The sequence below is a fragment of the Lycorma delicatula genome, chromosome 11 (genome assembly GCF_047948215.1).
Source record: "Lycorma delicatula isolate Av1 chromosome 11, ASM4794821v1, whole genome shotgun sequence".
Taxonomy (NCBI): Eukaryota; Metazoa; Arthropoda; class Insecta; order Hemiptera; family Fulgoridae; genus Lycorma; species Lycorma delicatula.
The window spans coordinates 25595961-25617069 of record NC_134465.1 but is presented as its reverse complement, the minus strand read 5'-3'; the positions used below and the strand labels follow the sequence as shown (position 1 = coordinate 25617069).

The 21109-nt window shown below is 29.8% G+C and overlaps 1 protein-coding gene across 1 annotated transcript in view; it reads right to left on the bottom strand.

Annotated features, from left to right (window-relative positions):
• Positions 1-21109, bottom strand: part of LOC142332489 (protein O-mannosyl-transferase TMTC1-like) — a 755673-nt gene that overhangs the window by 449625 nt on the left and 284939 nt on the right. The gene's annotated exons all lie outside the window — the stretch shown is intronic.

Sequence of the window (21109 nt, the reverse complement as noted above, 5' to 3'; positions counted from 1 at the left end):
ATCTAAATAAATATAGTGAAAATAATGTTAGAATAATAAAAATAAAATAATAATATCTCTTATTAAGGCTTTCCAGCTGTTTCGCGTAATATATGAAGACCTCAAAAAGATAATGTTTTGTCTGACCTATAAAAAGTTTCAATACAAGAACTAAAGTCTGCCCTGTCCACTGTATCTGTTGCGGAAGTTCTACACAAATGTCATTAACGAGAAACAGAAGGGTACAAAGAAAACATTCAGGCGGAAATAATCGTCTTGAATTTGTAACCCCCTCGCTACGCCACCTACTCATACTACAGCTACAGAGCTGTTACTTTGTGTATTCGTGCCTCTGACGTCTGTATAACGGTCTACCGGCTTCGTCTGACAGACACTAAAGGTATATCCTTTCCTCATAACCCTTATTCCTTTACAATTCAATTCTCTATCTCTTTAAAACTCTATTTCTGTCACTCAATTATTTCTGTTTCTTTCTAATTGTTTTTCACTAATCAATGAAAATCTTTGTTTTTCTTTGTATTGTATATATCATAGGTATAAATTCAGCTGCAACAGTTTTATATTTCTGTTTTATATGAAATATATTTTTTTAACTAATTAATAGTTAATATTAATTTGTATATTTCAGAAAAGATTAACATTTTTATTCATAAATTTATTCGTAAATACTGATAAAATTGTATGCTATCAATTATCCAGTTCCCAATTTTCTTGTATTCTAGCTTCTCATACGCTTTATTTTTTTAATAATTATTTATATCAAATAAAATTTTTGTACTTTTTCGTTTTACACCCCCAATTTTTTTCGAATTTTTCACAAAATAATTACTTAATATAATAGCATCTTTTATAATAATTGATAAATAAAACATTAGAGAAAACACTATAATAATACATATACACTAAAATGATCTTTATACCGGTCATTTTAAAAATTTTCCACATATTTTATATCTATTCATACATATATATATATATATATATATATATATATATATATATATACTACTTGTGTGGTGATATTAAATGATGGAAATTCCTTAATATTCCAAAACTTTACTTAATAACGTTTAAGTAAAACTTAAACTTGTTATTAGGAGGTAAAAAATATTGCGGATCTAAGTAGCTACAAAACTAATACTTTATCGTGTATTTGAAACTTTTTTCGTAATCTTATATCGGGTCCAGAGATTGGATCAAACTTTGTTTGTTTAAATAGGAAGGAGGACATCCCGGTAGTAATTAACCGAAGTAAAATGTTACATAGTAACGTTTCTATTTCGTATTACCTTCATAATTGCATCTAACAGATGTTATGGAGTTAATTTTGTAATTACTGTCTCAAACACTAATAACAACAACCTACACAGTAATAATAATAAAAAATATGTAAGGAATACTAGGATGTGGAGACGTGTGGATTTACATAGTCAATTAATTACTATTTCTGTGGTGTGAATTATCAACACTACTACAAATTAAATAGTTATGTTAAATAATGTTTAGATTAGTTAATTAATTGTATTTATCAAAATAATATATTGTATATTGTATGCTTTTAAAATTTATTGCATTAAGTAATTTAGGATCAAAAACTTCTAACTAATTTTATTTATTTTTTGTCTCTTGCTCCCCTGGGCCGGCTCAACAATCAAGTATTACTCAGCCCAGAGGAGTGTCCTTGCGACTCTAATGAGCCTCCCCGCCTACCGGCATATCAGATCGGCTCACCGGTTCTGGATCTTATTTTCATCTCGCTTCTCTCTCTAACCGCTAATACCAAGGACACTGGGTCCTTCTATGCCGTCCCCGGGCCCTGTCTTAATAGCCGGGACTCGATCGTTATTTAACTAAATTTTAAAATTAAATATTGTTATTTTTAAAAAAATGGGTTCGATCCAAGACAGCGCATGAAACTTTCAAACAAGTCATAAATTAGTAATTTTGTAATTATGTAGTTCAGCATTTATTTGTACATTCTAGTATCCCTCAGTTTTGAAACAGGAAGCCGTTTCCATACTTACTCTAGTATCATTCTGTATTAATGTAGCGGAGTGTTAAATTTTGTATTTTATCCAACATAATCGAAATTTTAATAATAAATAAAGTTAAAAAAAAGCATCTAACTTTGTTTCTTTTTCAATTAATGTATGCGCTTTGATCTTAATACTAACATTTTTCTTCAAAACCTGAGAAATTTTAAATCGAATACCGGTGCCAATGAATATTTGTTTCAATATAATTTATTTTTTGTTAATGTAGAAATGCTATTTGACTACTTTCTCGAACGGAAAGGATAATAGAAAAGAAAATTTCTATATTGCAATGACGCAATTTTAACAACTGCATCTGTTGTATAATGCCCGGCTATCTATAGTTGCTTCTGTGCGTTTGTAGTGAAAGCAGTTTAAGTTAGCTACCAATATTTAACATTAATACTTGTAATTTGCCAAATAATAAATGGGATGTCATTAAGTTACTGTAACTGTGAGGTACTCTAGCGGGAACCGGGATATATCGTCATTGACACGCTACGCGTCTTTACGAAAGTGATAATGTAGTATCGAGTTGAAACATACATATTTGGCGGCCAAAAAAAAATATGCGTGTCGGTACGTGCCTGAAAATTTCGAACTTCATGTTTGTGACCATCATACGTTATCTTATAGTTGAGCGTTCAAACTATTAAGAGTTGCTTGCTTTCGCCATGATATATTTTTTTCTTCCTCACCTCTGCACTGGATCAACAGTTAATCATGGCTCAGCGCAGGGGACATGTCTTTAAAACTCAAAAGAGAGTTGCCGGTTGAATCTCTTTTGTTGACTTTTGTGAACTCTAGCGGGGGTACTCCATTTCTGCTTCCCCCCACCGGTTCGGGTCTTTTCTTTAATGTTCACTCAAGTGAGAGAACACCATTGCTGGCTTCCTCCACCGGTTCGGGGTCTTTTATTTCGCAGTAATCCCCACCGTTCGCACCGATCTACCGAGTTCTCGGAAAGACAGGGGTACCAAAGTCGTTCGCCATGAATTTGGTATGGGTCTATATAAAGTATTTAACTGGAATAATTTCATTAATGATTGTCAACTACACTGAACAGTAGAGGTAAGGTAAAATTCTGGGAAACGTTATGATCGTTGGAATTAGTGAAACGCTGTTATAGAAACCACAATTCTTCGTGGTCGTATCTACCTACAACAATGAATTTTCGTTAAAATGATGATTATTACATTGTGAAAGTCGCTGACAGATCGATACTAATACTGTTGACCGCTATCAAATACAAAGTTAAAAAATCCCTTTCGGCACGTCGGAAGAGGGAAGTAGATTTAACCGGTGGATAAAAAAGATATCCACATTAAACTTAAGAAAAATTTATAATTTATTCAATATGACAGTGGTTGTATGTGAAAAAAGTTTCACTTGTTTTGCATACAATTCCAGCAATATATTTTTGTCATCCTTGCCGTAAGGGTTGATCAAATCAAAAATTGTTTCACACAAAAGTGTTGGGTTATGTTTAGAAGACTAACGACCACATTAAAGCAATTCGATTCTGGCCTATTAAGGAAGGTATGATTTATTTTTCTCCGAAACCCCATTTATCCCCCTCCGGGTCAATGGTTGATGATATAAAAAAACTTTACTTAGATAAGTTTTAGAGCGCATCCAAATAATAGTAGGAACTTCAACGAATTCGATATTTTACGTAAAAAAGTTATAACGATTTTTTTTTTCGAGAAAGGCCCCCCCCCCATTTCCATCTCCATGGTCCAATTTTTCCCATATACGAACTTGAACGAGATTTTGGGTCGTTATATTTTACCTATCAATTTGAAGGTCATGTCCAAAAGAAAGTGAAATATATATAAATATATATATATATATATATATATATATATATATATATATATATATATACATTTTTCAAATGACGGTGGTTTGGGGTCTGTGGGATGTGAAACGCGATTTGTCGAAATTTTCCGGAAGTTGAATCATTAATACCCATTACAATTGATAGCTTTCTTATGAAATCTACCTAATGATGAGGGCATATTATTTCGGGTTTTTGACATGCGTACCAAACCGAGGCAGTGGAAGTGGATAGATTCTGTTATTTTACTGTGAATCATCGGTACCATTTTGTCATTACTCAGAATGGTTCTAGTACTTAAACCATTGAACGCTTGCAGGGGTCGCTGAAATGCAGATTAAAAAAAAAAAAACACTGGGGAAACGCCAATCATCACAAGAAATCTAATACGTTGAATTCATGACTTTAATACTTCTGCGTACCTTTCTTCCTTCACCTAGTTTATGTTGCGTCGCATGGTAGGTGATGAAAACCCAATCCAGAAAACACTCGATACAGTAAGAGACCCCTGACAGCCGATGTCACCATGTAGCAGTCAGTAAGTAAATTTTCCATGATCTTTAAGTTTAAATTATGCAGTATACCTATATTTTAACTATGAATAAAGAAATTCGTTCGAAAAGAACAATCGGTGGCTTCAGATTGGTGAATTTGATGAGAACAAGTGGTGACACCGGTATTCCATGAAAGTACTGTAAAATACACCTTTTTTTAACCCTACTCATATTTACTTGTGTGAAATTGTGTGGAATTATCATTATTATTTCTGGTGTGAATTAGAATTTGAAAAAATGAATTATTATAATATATTTTTTTTTAGTAAAATTGTCGTTCAACATAAAAAGATTCGATTTACTAGTTTTGTTTTTCTACATCCTGTCTTATGAAGTGTAAAGTAAATATTAAATTATATGACTTAATATAAAAAAAATATAATTTTTCGTTTTGTTTTAAAGTCTTCCTTAGATAATCTTAAATTTTTTACCAAGCTTATTAACGATCTTTTGAAAAGGTGAAAATACTAATCTACTATAGATGATTCATTCGTTTAATTTTTAAATTATTGTTTTTATTTTCGGTAGTTTTTAATTTTATTAAGTATAATAATGAAAAAATAAAGTGTAGTCGCGTATAATTTTAATTTATTGTAATTTATTACAATATATATTTTTATCAAAAAATATTTTGTCGAACTCTTTTCCTAAAATTTTTGTAATTATATATAATTATTTTTATGTTTGGAAGTTGTAGAGAAAAACCGTAACAAAAAAAAAAAACAAGATTAGAAAATGTTTTAAAAATAATTATATAATTACACTGTTGAAAGAAAGCAAGCTATATTTAGTATCACGTTACATTGTTAAAGATAAAAACAAAAAAAAGAAAAGTACAAGTATAAATATAAGTTTGTAGAATAAAATGGAATAGAATAATTATATGGAAGTAGAAACAGTTGAATATTTACTAATTCTTCGTCACGCAATATTGAATAAAATGTAATATTACTCTTAAATCTTTTTCTTTTTAAGCAGTCAATAAAAATTAACATTTTTCTTTCTCTATGAAGAGATATTTATACACGATTAATGTCGTAAACACATATAAATCTATACTAACCAATGAAGTAAATTTAATGTTTTCAGATTGTTTTGTAAAAAAAATAGGTTTAATTTTACCGAAATTATAAATTGTACTGAAATACATATTTGTATTATTATTACGTTTTTAATCAAGAGTGGTAGGGAATAAGAATAAATTAAAAATCAACTTAAACAACACTTAATAACTGCATACTTTTTTTTAGAAAGAAAAATTACTTTGCCACCAATTTCAGCCACAGTTGTTCTCATATTCTGAAGTGACAGTTAATGTTGATATTGTCTGTTCTTTTTAATTTAAATATATAAAATTTGACCATAAAGTGTGTTTAATTTAAGTCTCATCAGTTCATTTAGTGTACGTCATTATCATTATCATCATTATTTGGTGTTCTGCCTGGTGGTAGGTCCCTTCCACCACTTCTCTCTCCTCCTACACCTCGTATTTCTTCTTCTACTTTATCGCTTTTTTCTCCTTTTTTCACCCTTCCATTGAAATTATCAAGATTATATTCGCTGTAACTACATGTCTTAACCAAATTACTTTTCCTATTTTGTTCTTCACAAGTAATTATTTTTTGTTCTTTAATCCTGATCATTACTTTGTCATTTCTCCCTTTACCCGTCCATCTAACTACAAAGCTCAACTTCATCTGCAAATAAACTTTTTTTGTTTTTATTTCATAATGTTTAAGTGAATTAAGGTCTGTCTTTTTTATTATACGTGTAGTATATCAATATTTTTTATAAATTTAAAAAAAATTATGTTTACAAGATGGTTGAAAACTGTTGACTCTATAATACTACATAGGTTTTGATGTATTGTTTGAAGTGATTTAAAATTTTATCTCTATTACTGGAGTAAAATATTGTGTAGTATTTGAAATATATTGAAATATTTCAGGATTATAATTTTTTTTGTACTATTGGAGGTCTGTAAATAAAGTAATGAGACTAATTTTTTTTTTCGCAGCCAAAGTGGTAACACTGAAAAGTTACTAGTAAACATATGGTTATATGAACAGCTGATTTATATTAGTTATTAATATTTTTAGTCTATATTTGTCACGTGAGACGTAAACAAACTATTCGTGAAACAAGTATTTGTTGAGCATTACAAAAATGAGTGATACTAATTTTGAGCAACGTTGTGCAATCAAGTTTTATGTTAAACTCCGTGAGAATGCTATTGAAACTTTTTCAAAATGAAAATTACGTATGACGATGAAGCTCTGTCACGACCCCAAGTTTTTAGGTGGTTTAAAGCATTTTCAGATGGCCGGAAATCAGTTGCAGACGATCCACGCTCTGGAAGACAGTTAAAGTCAAAAAGTGAGGATAATGTTGAGAAAATCAGTGACTAGCGAGCGTGGGGGAGATCGACGTAGAGTCGATCGCCCCCAGAGTCGATCGTAGAGTCGATTGTATAGGCCTCTAGTATAGAGGCCATGTTGGCAAATGCGGAGAATTTTCACACGATAGCAACGTTCGTGTTGAGGATACTAAAAGAAAAAGAAAGGAAAGCGAGGAGGTGGGAGAAGACAGCTTCGACTGGAGTTGTCGTCTGTCCGTGGGAACGTGTTACACGGGTGGGCGGCGGCGGTGAAGGTCGGGGATTCTCGAGACTCTGAGCTATTAAGAACGAGATCCTGCATGGGTTCTCTTCGGGGTTACCCCTGTTAGAGACAGGCCCAAAAGACCCAAGACCTTGTTGCTAAAGTGGGGTGGCTAGGAACAGCATAGCCGGGCCTGGTTGCCCGCCCTCGTGGTTAGAGAAGAAGGCAGTTTCCGAAGCTATGTGATGATTTAATACGTATCCATCTCCGGGAAGCATAGAAAAAAATCGGAGACTTTTGAAGTTTTTGTCTACAGGAGAGACTGAAAATCAATATGTTCACCGAGAAATTCCTGAAAGACTTCGAAAAAAATTTCCCGCGTGAGACCAGTCATTAAAGATAACTGGATATTGCATCATGACAATCAATGCACCTTGTCACACTGCACTCTCAGTTTTTGGCAAAGAAAAACATTCCTGCAGTTCCTCAACCACCTTATTCACCTTACTTGAGTCCCTGCGACATTTTCATTTTCCCGACTTTTCCTTTTTCCTTTTTCCTTTTTCCTTTTTCCTTTTTCCTTTTTCCTTTTTCCTTTTTCCTTTTTCCTTTTTCCTTTTTCCTTTTTCTTTTTTCCTTTTTCCTTTTCCCGAAAAAACATCTCAAAGGACACCATTTTGGAACAGTAAAAACATTAAAAAAATGTAACCGACCATCTGAAGGATATTCCGGTTTCTGAGTTCCAACACGGCTATGAAGAATGGGAAAACCGTTTGAAGCGTTGTGTGGTTTCCCAAGGGAACTATTTCGAAGCTGACAGAGTCCATGTATAAATGGGATTGTAAATAAAAGATTTTTCTGAACCAGTCTCAATAATCTTTTTACAAAGGAATTTTTATCTTCTTTTTATTCTGAAAATTTTTTAATTTTACTATATTTATTCAAAGACTTTTTTGTTATTTTTTTTTTTTAACTTACTTTGTAGAATGTCTTGTCATACTGAGCAACTTAACTCTAAAAAAATACATAGTATGCACGAAACAAATCCGCGTCCATTGTTTAAAAAGAAACGTTGTTCATAAAGTTCTTCGGTACTTTAATTCACTTGTTGACATATTATTTAATTAAAACACAACAAAGCATAATGGAGAAATGAGTTGAGATACCATATTTTTAAAGCATAACATACAAAGGTTTAGGCAATTCTTTTGTTTTCTACAAGAAATTAACTTAATTGATACTTCAGAAACTTGATAAATTTAATTTCACGGCTGTAAATTTGGACGATCATCATATCAAATTAAAATTAGTTTATTCATATACCGTAGAATATTGTTAAGTGAACCCAACAGACAAAACTAAAGCACATTAATTTCTTATACAAAAATAGTGTAGATCGTTATTTTACGACCAAATCAGGTTTTTTTTTTTTTTTTTTTTAATTTTTTAAATGTAAAGCTGTATAATTTAATTCATTTTAAATCTAAAGAATACACTACAGAAAAATACTCTTTTGAAAAATTTATAGTCTCTTAAAAGGTGTATAAAAATATTAACTGTTCGTAGGTTTCGTTTAAGCTTCTTCGTTCAGATTAATTTTTTTTAATTCAAAAAATGATTTTACCCATTTTGATATCAATTGAATAAAAATGTATCGGATTAAAAAAAAACCTTATTTCGTCGATTAAATTGCACTTTTAAATTAAAATATGATTATTATTTAACGACACAACTGGTTACATTCAGTAAATTTCCAAGAAGATTAACCTTTGGTGTTTGTTATAACCAGCAATCTGCTACAATAATGAATTACTTGTTGAAATTTATGAAGCGTAAATACATTAATACAGGGTAGTTCTGTCAGGATAAATTGAAATAGTGTTGAAACTGATAGTTGTAAAGTGTTTTGCGGTAGAATATCTTCAGTAGCAAGAAGCCAGTATTTATCATACATTGAATAAACATTTATGTTTTCTAAACCTTAGTAATATTATGTTATTATAATAGTTATAAAAGTGTAGAAGTACAGCAAAGTAAGTAAATTATAGTTAATAGTAATATAACAATACTTAAAATCTTTCTGCTGTAGAAAATATAGTAATTTTTTTTTTCTATCAAAACGTTCATCTAGATCGATTTTTTTTTAATTTGATATACTACATATATATATATATATATATATATATTTTAATACTAGCCAAATTATAAACTCTTTTTAGTTCAAAAAAACTATACATGAATTAAGTAATCACATGAAAGAGTATGTTTATTTCAAATTTCATTGATCCGAAAAAAAAAAATTTCGTGAATTTTGTGATGTCGGTTATATACTTTCTTCTACTAAGTAAAGGAAGTATTGTGATCGCGAAAAATTTCGGTTTTCAGATTTGGACGGAAATATCCATTTTGACCATCCCTAAATCTATTTTGACTAGTTTAGGCGTGACTTCTACACGTACGTACGTATGTATCTTGAATAACTCAAAAACGATTAGCCGTAGGATGATGGAATTTTGGATTGAGGAGTGTTGTAACATCTAATTGTGCACCTCCTCTTTTGATTGCAATCGAGTGAACCAAAAGTGTCAAAAAAAGCCCAAAATCCAAACAAATTTGGTCCTTACTGAGAGCTTTTAAACGATATGTCATAAGTAGTACTTATTTTCATTGGTTCCAGAGTTATGGACAAATAAAATTTTTATTAATAAATATTTGGATCTTACAAGGGGAAGGCACACTGCTTGAAATCCGACTTCATGTCCTTTCTTTTTTTAACCTTTTTTTTTAATTTAAATATATTGATTTATTAATAATTATTAACCTGTGTAAAAAAAAAAAAAAATACATCAGACTTCAACAATAACAATAAAAAAAAAAAAAATGAAAAAATGTCAGAAGTTATTAATGAAATAAATTTTTTTGTACTTTTCATTTTAATAAAATGTGTATATGTAATTTGATAGGTGTAAAAGGAAGTCATGTGGTGTCGAGATCAGATGGTTTTTATTAAGCTTTCAATACGGTAGAATTTTATTTTTTTCCGTTTTCCGGAATCCACGTTTTTTGAAATACAATTTTATTAATGAAATAAAATTTTTTACGTTAACAGGAAAATTATTTGTAACTAAAACGAACATCCTTTATTTTTATATAAGTTGTTTTTTTTCTTTGTAAATTCATGAAATACAGTAGATCTATCGCATCACTATATATAAGAGGAAATGTCTATTTAGTTTTTTTCCCTTATAAACGCAAAAATTACTGAAATAATCAGTATAAAATTTTAACTGTAACTTTTTTATTATCCCCGTATTTATCGCAGTTGAAATCTAATCATAAATAAATATACAGAGTGTTTCTAAATTGGTGGACTGGCTATACTTTTTCGGATTCTACTTTTAAAATTAAACTAAAAATATCCTTAGGAAAAATGACAATTTATTCTTTGTTCTCCCCCTGTCCGCCATTTAGTTATTTTTATATAAAAATTTATATCTCAAGTTCGGATAGAGGAATCACATTAATATTTTGTAAGCGTCTTTGTTATAAAGTTATAAAATTAGCAAAAATAATGACTTAAATACCTTCGCAAATTACAAAATGGCAGCCGGTTTATTTTTCAATCCGTTATATCAACATAAATATAAGTTTTATCAAAATGTATGTTATTTCTAAAATATTAGCCTTTTATGTTAAACCAAAATAACATTTATTTTTTAAAATCGGTTAACAAGTAGCCGAGTTATGGGAGAAAGTTGATGTATTATTGTGTGTTTTCATGTCCTCCAATTTACGTTCAATTCGATAAAATATTAATTGTTTTTATTTATTGTCTATTGCTGTGAGAAAATTATTACTTAATTTGATACTAATTTACAATATTAGAATTAACAATAAATAAAAGCAATTAATAATATAATATTAATTATTATAAATAATAATAACGTACATTAACAATTAGATTTGTAAAGAAATTAACAAATTAATTTTTCTTTTTTTCTAAACCTGATGAGATGAAATAGAAATGTAGTCGTTGTGTTTGACAGCGGCCATCTTGCATTGATCTGATTGGTTTTCCTTTGTTTACATTTCCAAATTAAAAATAGATAGATAGATTTATTAAAAATAGATGAAAACAATCTTTGATGCGGGTTATATATCGTGCTAAAATTTGAGCTCAATCGGTGCAGAACATTTTTAGTTTTTGAAGCCGTACACAAACGAACTTAACATTTTTATATATATAGATATATGTAGATTAAATGAATACAATTGAAAGTTTGATAAAACATTAACAAACTGAACATGATGGAATTCTACAAATTTAAACTTTCCCTTTTAACCTTTCTCACTTTTCCCTTTCCCCCTTTCCTTTTTTCCTTTTCACCATTTTCTTTTCCTTTTCCCATTTTCCTTTTCTAATTTTATATTTTACCATATTACCTTTCCGTTTCGCCATTTTAACTTTCCCTTTCTTCCCCATTTATATTTCCCTTTCCTCTTCCTCTTTCTCACCTTTCCCCTTTTTTTCCTCTTTTTCCTTTTCTATTTTATTTTCCCGTTTTTCCTTTTCCCCTTCTTTTTATTTTTATTTTTTCCATTTTCCCCTTCTTCCCTTTTACCTTTTTCGATTTTCCCCCTGATTTTTCCCTTTATCCCTATATCCCCGCGCGTAAATCGGTCCAGTAGTTCTTTAGTCTATAACGTTCACACAAATTGGAAACACTGAAATGGAATCGTAAAATATTTAGTATAGCGTCTGTTGCTTTTACGTCCAATACGTAGCGTTGTTTTTCAAAAGAAGAATGTTGTTTTTACCTGTCGCAGGTGTGACATCTTAGGTATATAAGTAGTAGGTATATAAAAAAAAGCGCATATTCGAATGGAACGTTGTATCAAAATTTCAAAGCAATCGGTGAAGAACTTTCGGAGATTTAAGATTTTGAACAAACGAGCATTTACTTTTTTATTTATATAAATCATGTAGTTATTAAACATAATTTAAATACTACTAAAGTACAACAAATAAAAGAGGTGTATTTTTTAAAAGTAATAATTTTTCTTTAGAAATTTAAAGGCCAAATGTTAAAATACAGAATGGATAAAAAAAATAATAAAAAAAAGATAAATAGATTATAATTCAGGCAACGTGAAAATAATTATTTTAATGATGAATAATACTGACGCTTCCCGTAGTTTCTATCATAGTATATATAAAAAGAGTCGGTTAAATTTTTTAGGGGTTTGATAATGTGAGATGGTGTTGGAAATGAGATGAGTGGGTGTGAGTTAAGTTGAGCTGGATAAGGTCGGTAGAATGGTCGGTCGAATTGGACGGAATGAACACGATAGGGGAGAATACATAGCAAACAATTGTTGAAGGAGGATGTAAAGGAATTGAATAGGGGATGGAAATTTGTGAGGATGTAATGGGGGGAGTATATTATGGTATGAGAATATCCTGGTTGAACTGGGTCCTGCGATCGGTAACGCTAAAGTGGGTTCGGTTGTAGTACTATTAGTAATAGAAATAATAATAATAATAATAGTTATAGTTGTTTGGAAATGAAAAGGGGGATGAGTTGAGTAGAACAAGCCTCATTATTCATGAGAAATATTGGTGGTGGAAATACGGGGTACAGCAGGAGACAACGCCAGCGTAACTCTCCACCCTTCATCCCGTCATATTCGGCTCTTTAGCATTATCTGCTGTTATGTAATACGTAATATACTACATTGTAATCTATACAGAGAAGTATACATACAAGAGTTGTGTGTGTTTGTATATATATATATATATATATCAATCTATTGAATAGATGTTCACTTTACGTAGAGTTTTAAATAATGAAAATTCATGAATATATTGCTAAGTAGTTAAAACCAAATTTAAATATTTTATCCATATTTCATATAGGAATTAATTTTGTTGAAATAATATTTATTATTCTGCAACAATTTCCTAAGGTTTAGGATTTTTAGCGATGTAATTTAACATAGATTCAAACAATGTGACTTTACATATCTTTATCTGTTTTTCAAATTAACTATTTCGAAATAAATTTCAAAAATTTCATAAGTTATCGAAGTCCACTGCAGCTTTCATGTTGCCTCATCTGTCTCGTCGTAAGTGACTGATTTATTTATATTAAATTTTGTCTTTTATCCTTTAATTAGAAGAGAGGACGATTATTGAAATGATAAAAAGAAGAAAATGCAGTCGGTTGGGACACTGGCTGAGATGTGACTGCCTGTTGGTGACGGCATTGGAAAGATTTATAACGGGGAGGAAAACAAGAGTTCGGAGACGAATGAAAATGATAAACAATATAAAAAGGGAAGGAAGTTACTATAAAATGAAACGGATGGCACAGAATCGAGCAGAATGGAAGCCATGTGAAAGCCTGCCTTTGGGCAGAACACTTATTATTATCCTTTAATTATCTAATTCCGATAAACATTACAAGTTGTCTTAGTTTCTAATTTTTTTCGTCTTATGTTAATTAATATAAAAATAATTTTTTTGGGGTTTAATTACAAGGATTTCATTCTTATGAAAAATTGTAATCCTAGTTTCATGTGGAGGAAGTGCTGACATTAAATAACAGTGCCTCAATTCAAATCATTTCTATTTTTGTAGCTTGATGAAGTAAACATTAAAAAAGTAATAATTATAGAATAACTTAGGAAATTTGTTATCAAGTTCCTTTGTACAAAAGAGAAACATTATCCTTTTAAATTTACCAGAAAATACATATAATTAATTAAGGATGCTTCAGTAAGAACCACTATTTTAATTAAGAATAAAACTTACTTTTTGTTAACAATATCTGAAATTTTTATTGTAATATAAAGTATAAGAGCAGGTTTAATATGAAATATTATTCTACTAAATAATTGCTATGGCTCAGTTGGCAGCTATCCACTCTTTTAATAAAATTTTCAAGTATGTATACCTCTTTGTAAATCAATTTCTACAATACAGAGCGGAATTTCGTTCTTCAACTCTAGGAGTGTTGATGGGTTACAGGCATACAATTTTGCCTTCAAATAACTTCACAAAAAAAAAATCGAACCTTGCAAAAATCGTACGACCTTGCCAGTTCCGATTTCAAAAACGCGAAATTACACCAATTAAATATTTTGTTTGCACTAATTGGATAGTTTAATGACTCTACAGCAGGTCACATCATCCAGTTGAAGCATATATGTATACATATTTTAATTTTGACAAAAGAAAATTCTCGAGCATCGCATGATAACAAACAGCATTTGTCATAACAATAACACAAGCATCGTTCTCAAAGATTTAGGCCCCTATTCACTTCCCAGCCCAAATTGCGCACCATACCGTCATTTAATGTGGATGCATGATTTACGTGTGAGTTATGATCGAGTTTTCAATGCTCCAAATTAGACAATTTTTTCTATTCATGAAGCCGTTAAAGATGAAAATGTGCCGCTTATTAAAGATTATTTCCCATTAGAATGCATTATTCACTTCTTAATATTCCATACTCAGTTGACGAAGTCTCTTCGTTGTTTATGGTTTTTAGGAAGCAGACCTTGCATCAATTAAATTTTGTATCCGTACAGATTGTCTACTGTCAAAATTCGTTATAGCCAGTGAAATGTTTAATTGAGCTCGATATCGTATTGATATTTTTTCCTGTTTAGCCTCCGGGAATTACCGTTTAGGGATTACTTCAGAGGATGATATGTATGAGTGTAAATGACGTGTAGTCTTGTATAGTCTCAGTTCGACCGTTCGTGTGATGTGTTGTTAATTGAAACCCAACCAACAAAGAAAACCGGTATCCACGATCTAGTATTCAAATCCGTATAAAAATAACCGTCTTTACTAGGACTTGAACGCTGGAACTTTCGACTTCTAAATCAGCTGATTTGGGAAGACGCGTTCACCACTAGACCAACCCGGTAGGTCGTATTGTTATTTTATTTTTTTTTTTGTCATTTGACTGGTTTGATGCAGCTCTCCAAGATTCCCTATCTAGTGCTAGTCGTTTCATTTCAGTACACCCTCTACATCCTACATCCCCAACAATTTGTTTTACATATTCCAAACGTGGCCTGCCTACACAATTTTTCCCTTCTACCTGTCCTTTCAATATTAAAGCGACTATTCCAGGATGCCTTAGTATGTGGCCTATAAGTCTGTCTCTTCTTTTAACTATATTTTTCCAAATGCTTCTTTCTTCATCTATTTCCCGCAATACTATTGCTATTTAAGAAATAATTATTATACTCTCACTCACTGCAGCAATATTTTTTTGGAAACCGATCAACGCGGCGTATCATCTTTGAGGGATAACGTATGCTGACATTTTTTAGTAAAATCTTCAATAGTTGACTGAATTGAGGTATTTTTTTCTACCGAAATGAGTACGTGAACTTCTCATTATGTTTTTCAAACATTTCCCATATTTATAATGGGTTTTTACAACAAATAAACTTTGCTCTAACTTGTAACTTGGTGTTTGTTTCTATTAACTGCTTACTCCCTTGTAGATAGATATCAAATATGGCGGCTTAGAATTTTATAGTTTGTTGATGGCTCATAATTTAAAATAACGGTTCTTATTAAGACACTCTATAGAAGCAACTGTTGAAATGAAATCTGAAAAAAAGGAGTTCGTTTATTTATTGTAAGCTTTATTTTCTATGATAGTTAGATATCTATGTTCATTGAATAAGAAGTTTTAAAGTAAATAAATTTGTATTGTATGATAATTCAATTAGTTTACATTGTTTAATTAGAATCAAATAATAAATAGTAAATCATTCGTTAAATCAGAAAAGTTCTGCTATTATTAAATCAGAAATAGGAATTCATCTTGGTTTGAATTTGTTGTTTTTAGAAAAGATAATATCTTAGACTTAAAGTTAAGATTAAGTGTTAGAATTCTATATAGATCCAGATACTCGAAAGATAAAACTCCTACCACAAACTTTAACCTTACTAGATATTACTTATCCCTTCAGGTAGACACACTATTTTCAATATCATGTATAAGGCAAAGTGTAATCTAAAAGTAAATTGGATTTGAAAAGAAATAAGATTTTTGGTTAAAGGAAAACTAAATTCAGTTGCAAGTATCAAATTTCTTGATTTTTATGCTGATCCATATATATCAAGAAAGATTTCCTAATACGAAAAAAATCTAAATGAAAGCAATTTTGTAAGTCACTGAAATTATATAAAACAAGAGGTATAAAAGTTAAAAAAACTTAACACCCGATTCCGGTCTAATCAAATGCTTAAACAGTATTGTGGGGGTATTTTCAACAGTTTATATATATATATAATACGAAGACATATTTTACTTAAAAATATTATCTTTATTAATCTCTTGGGTTAACCAATCAACTCTACGAACTTATTAATTAAATTCACTACGTTTCACATACTAAATAGTATGCATACAACTTGCATAGTATGCCAGAGAATTCTCATGATTGTGTGTATGAATGTGTAATGTCACCTGTGGAAGCGCTTAGGGAGATCTAAATGAAACTTAATGAATTTAATTTATAAGTTTGTAAAGTTGATTGGTTAACCCAAAAGATTAATAAAGATAATATTTTTAAGTAAAATATGCCTTGTTATTATCTGTAATTTTATCCAATATATATATATACATACAGTGTCCCATTACGAAACAAAGAAGGAAATTTCAACAAACTGTTACTGTAACTGAGTTTTGTTATTCTGTAACCATTTATCACTTCGTATATTTTATTTTATTGTTTTGCTGTAGTAAGAACAATGTTTCATTAGTTACGAAAATAATAACATTTTTACCTGATTTTTGTTCTGTTTTTATTTTCAATATAAAACCGATTTTCGAAAGATTTTATATAATTTTTATTGACTGTATTTATATTTATTTAAAAAAAATTAAATTCTTTACATGTTTTGTTACTAAATCTTTCGAATTAGTTATTCATTTAACAATGCTATTTTACTAAAAATCTAAAAAAAAACTTTTATTTCGACACTGCATTTTTTATGTTACGTCGGATATCTTAAAACCTATTGGTGTTACAGTTCAGGAACCTGTTTTATTTTCTTTTCCAGCTCAAACTACACAATAAATCACCAACTTCGTGCCTTAATTTGAGGCCCAAAAATTAGAGTAGCGCTTTATTTTATTAGAAAATCTGAAACACGGGTGAAATATTTCGCTAAATGTAGCTCGAAAATAAAGCGTTTCCAGACCTACATTTATATAATTTTTTATTATTTTCAACAGTAGAATATATTCTGAACGTTTTTCTGTTTCTTCGTTGACGCCTGTTTGTATATATATATATATATATATATATATATATATATAATGTAAAACAAATTGTTAGGGATGTAGGATGTAGAGGGTATACTGAAATGAAACGACTAGCACTAGATAGGGAATCTTGGAGAGCTGCATCAAACCAGTCAAATGACTGAAGACAAAAAAAAAATATATATATATATATAAATAAATATTAATTTATTTTGAATAATTTAATTACTTTTTTGCAGCTAATTTTGCAGTATCAAAAAGATTTTTGTTTGTTATCAAAATATAATATTTTTTTACTCAGTTTTATTTTAAATATTATTCGATATTCTTAAATTATTATTTCTATTTAGGCTGACAATGAAAAAATTAATTATTAGAACTAAATTTTCCACAAATTTTGTAATAATATTTTATTTCTTTATTGACAATTTAACATAAAAGGTTTACATGATATCTAAAATATGTTTTATTTTTCAACACTAATAGGTTTTTCAAAAATAGTTACTTGAAAAATGCGGTTCTGGAATCTGTTTAGCATGTTGAATGTAACACACAGATTAACAGTGCTTGATTATACTACCACAAGTATAAATATAAATAAATGTTTCTTCATTCTTACTTCCTTGTACAAAGTAAAGGAAGTATTGTATTTCGCGAAAAATTTCGGTTTTCAGATTTCAACAGAAATATCCATTTCGACCATCCCTAAATCCATTTTGACCAGTTTCGGCGTGACGTCTGTACGTACGTATATATCTCGCATAACTCAAAAACAGTTAATTGTAGAATGTTGAAATTTTGGATTTAGGACTGTTGTAACATCTAGTTGTGCACCCGAGAGAAAACTAACACACTACATTGTAGATAAAGTTATGTTAGTGGTAACCGGTGAGATAGGGGAATAGTATATTTTTAATAAACTGGATGGAAATTTGTTTTTCTCTTGATTATAAAATCGTTGGTATGTTATTGTTTTTCGCATTTATTAGTTTAAACAATACGTTTACAATTTTGTCCTACACTAATAATAACAAAATTAATTAAACATATAATATTGTAATAAATTAAACAATGTTAATAGTGAAAGGTGTGTTAATTTATTTATTACTAGCGAATACAAATGCATTTAAATTAACAATACGAGTAGAATACTGTTTTTTTATTTTTTTATTTTAAATTTTCACTTATTGTTACGAGTTAACACGGCAATGCCAGTAACTGGAGTACAAAGTGATTTATCCTTGCTCAGTTAAATAGCTTCTCTAATTTAGTATATGTAGAAGAACAAGATTCATTTGTTACCGTTTTCACTGTTCATTAATAGTTAAGCTTTTTCACTTTTCCATACGTCAATCTGCATATGTTTAGTTCATTCGTATACTAAAACAATTTTAATATTTTCATATCAAATTAATATTTCTGAAAAATTAATAATAATTTTGTTATTACTGTAACAGTATCCACAAATAAATAATATATATATATAAAAAGAAATAACATAAAAAATTTCAACAATTTTTATCAGTTAAGTTTATTTTTTTTAATTTTGAAAATTTCTTTAAAAATTTTCATTTTTTAAAAATAAAATACGAAATGAAATAAGTTATCAAGAAATTTAGAGCATTTATTAACAAATTTTTTCCGGAAGATAAATAAAAATAAGGTTGGTAAATTGTATATTTCAAGATGTATAGGCTACAGACAGTTAAATTAGTAGTAATTATTAAAACTAAAGTGACTGTTAAATGTAAACTTGTTTTATTCTTCTGGTCCCCTAGGTTGGATCGGCATTCACGTAAATACTCAACCCAGGGGGGCGGAACTTTTATTCACCTTATTCGTCTGCCTCAAATCAATGTGGCGGGGTAACCGGGCCCGGCTGTGCCGTTCCCGGGCCCCTACACAGTAAGCGGGACTCGGTCTTGACTTTTGTCAGCCTTAAGCCACCAGGGAGGAAAACCAGGTCCGGCTATGTCGTTGCTAGAACCTCTCTAGTATCCGGGTCTTTGTCTTTCTCTTCCACTTTTTTGTTATACTTGCTAGTCCCTGCTCCAGTCACGAAACTCTATTTCTTTCCTCTGAAGAATTTCCTTGACGAAACCGTCTATAGCATTCCAATCTACCACCTCTTGTATCATATAGCTTACAGTGTTTTCGGGCGTTATCCACCAAATCAGATGGGTGGATAAAGTGACAAATGAAGAGGTATTGTGGCAAATAGATAAAGAAAGAAGCATTTTGAAAAATATAGTTAAAAGAAGAGACAGCCTTATAAGCCACATACTAAGACATCCTGGAATAGTCGCTTTAATATTGGAAGGACAGGTAGAAGGAAGAAATTGTGTAGGCAGGCCACGTTTGGAATATGTAAAAAAAAATGTTAGGGATGTAGGATGTAGAGAGTATACTGAAATGAAACGACTAGCACTAGATAGGGAATCTTGGAGAGCTGCATCAATCCAGTCAAATGACTGAAGACAAAAAAAAAGAAAAAAAAATCCAACCAAGCCCTACTCCCTCTTTACTAAATGTAAATATAAACTAAATCTGTTAAATGTAGATTCTACATAATGTCTAATAATTTTTTTTTTTTTAATAAATAAAATCGTTTTGGTAATCTGTGATCCAGATTAAAAAAAATCCACATTCAACGTAAGAAACATTTTTTGCTAAAATACCCCAGTAAAGATTTTTAATTTTATTTTTACTAACTACTAAGCCATAAGTGACTAACCCATAAGGGTTAGTTTGAAAAAAAACGGAATAATCCATTTTTTTTCAAAAATTGTATACATCGTTTCCTTTCGATAGGTTGATTACCATTTATGAAGAAAATCGGTCGAGGTATCCACGTTTTTTAAGACAAAAATACATACATACATAAGTAAATACCCGAAAAGTTCATCAGACAAAAATATAATTTTTGGACTTTTTCGAAAATTATATACAAGTTATTGAAATCTACTTTTTAAATAAAAATTTTTTAACGTCTCTAAGGCATAAACAAAAAAAAATCCAGTTTTTTATATTTTTCTTTCAACGAACTTGTATATTTTCCAGTTTTAGCTGCAGCTGCTAAGCAACAACATATATTGCTGTGCCCAGGAAAAAACAATTTATCAGTGGAATCGTTGTGTAAAGTTTTTGAAATATTTCAAATTTTAAGGTATTCAAATAAACCTATTATGTTTAATATCTGAATGATGGCGTTTCACTTGGAATCAAGTAAATTTTTATATTTTCTCACGTTATCCAATCCCATAGATGAGTAAAAATTTTCATTAAGAAAGGCTAAGATTTTCTTTTTGATGGCTTTTTAGTATTCGAAAATAGATTTAATGTTATTTATTTCATTTTTATAATATTTAATTTATTAAATTATAGATTTGAATGTAATTTAATTGTAGTAATATTTACCTAATTCAATCACTGGTTTATAAAAAATTAAAGTACGTATTTCAATTTTCTACATTGTCGAAGCATTAATTACATAAATATTAACTAGTTGTACATATAACTTGAAAGTTTAGATGAAATTTTATTACAAGTTTATTGTAATTACAATTGTTTTACAAGTTTAAATTATACTCAACATATTTACATAAGGTTAAGTCATCTGCATTAGTAATTATATTAATTACAAACTTAATTAATTAATTGTGTGTTATATTTCTTGGAAAATTGATTTCAGTTACTAGTTTAATTTATTTAAAATAAGTAACAAATCCAATAAGTTTAGCGATTACGTTGTGAATGAACGATTTGTTTTTTTTACTGT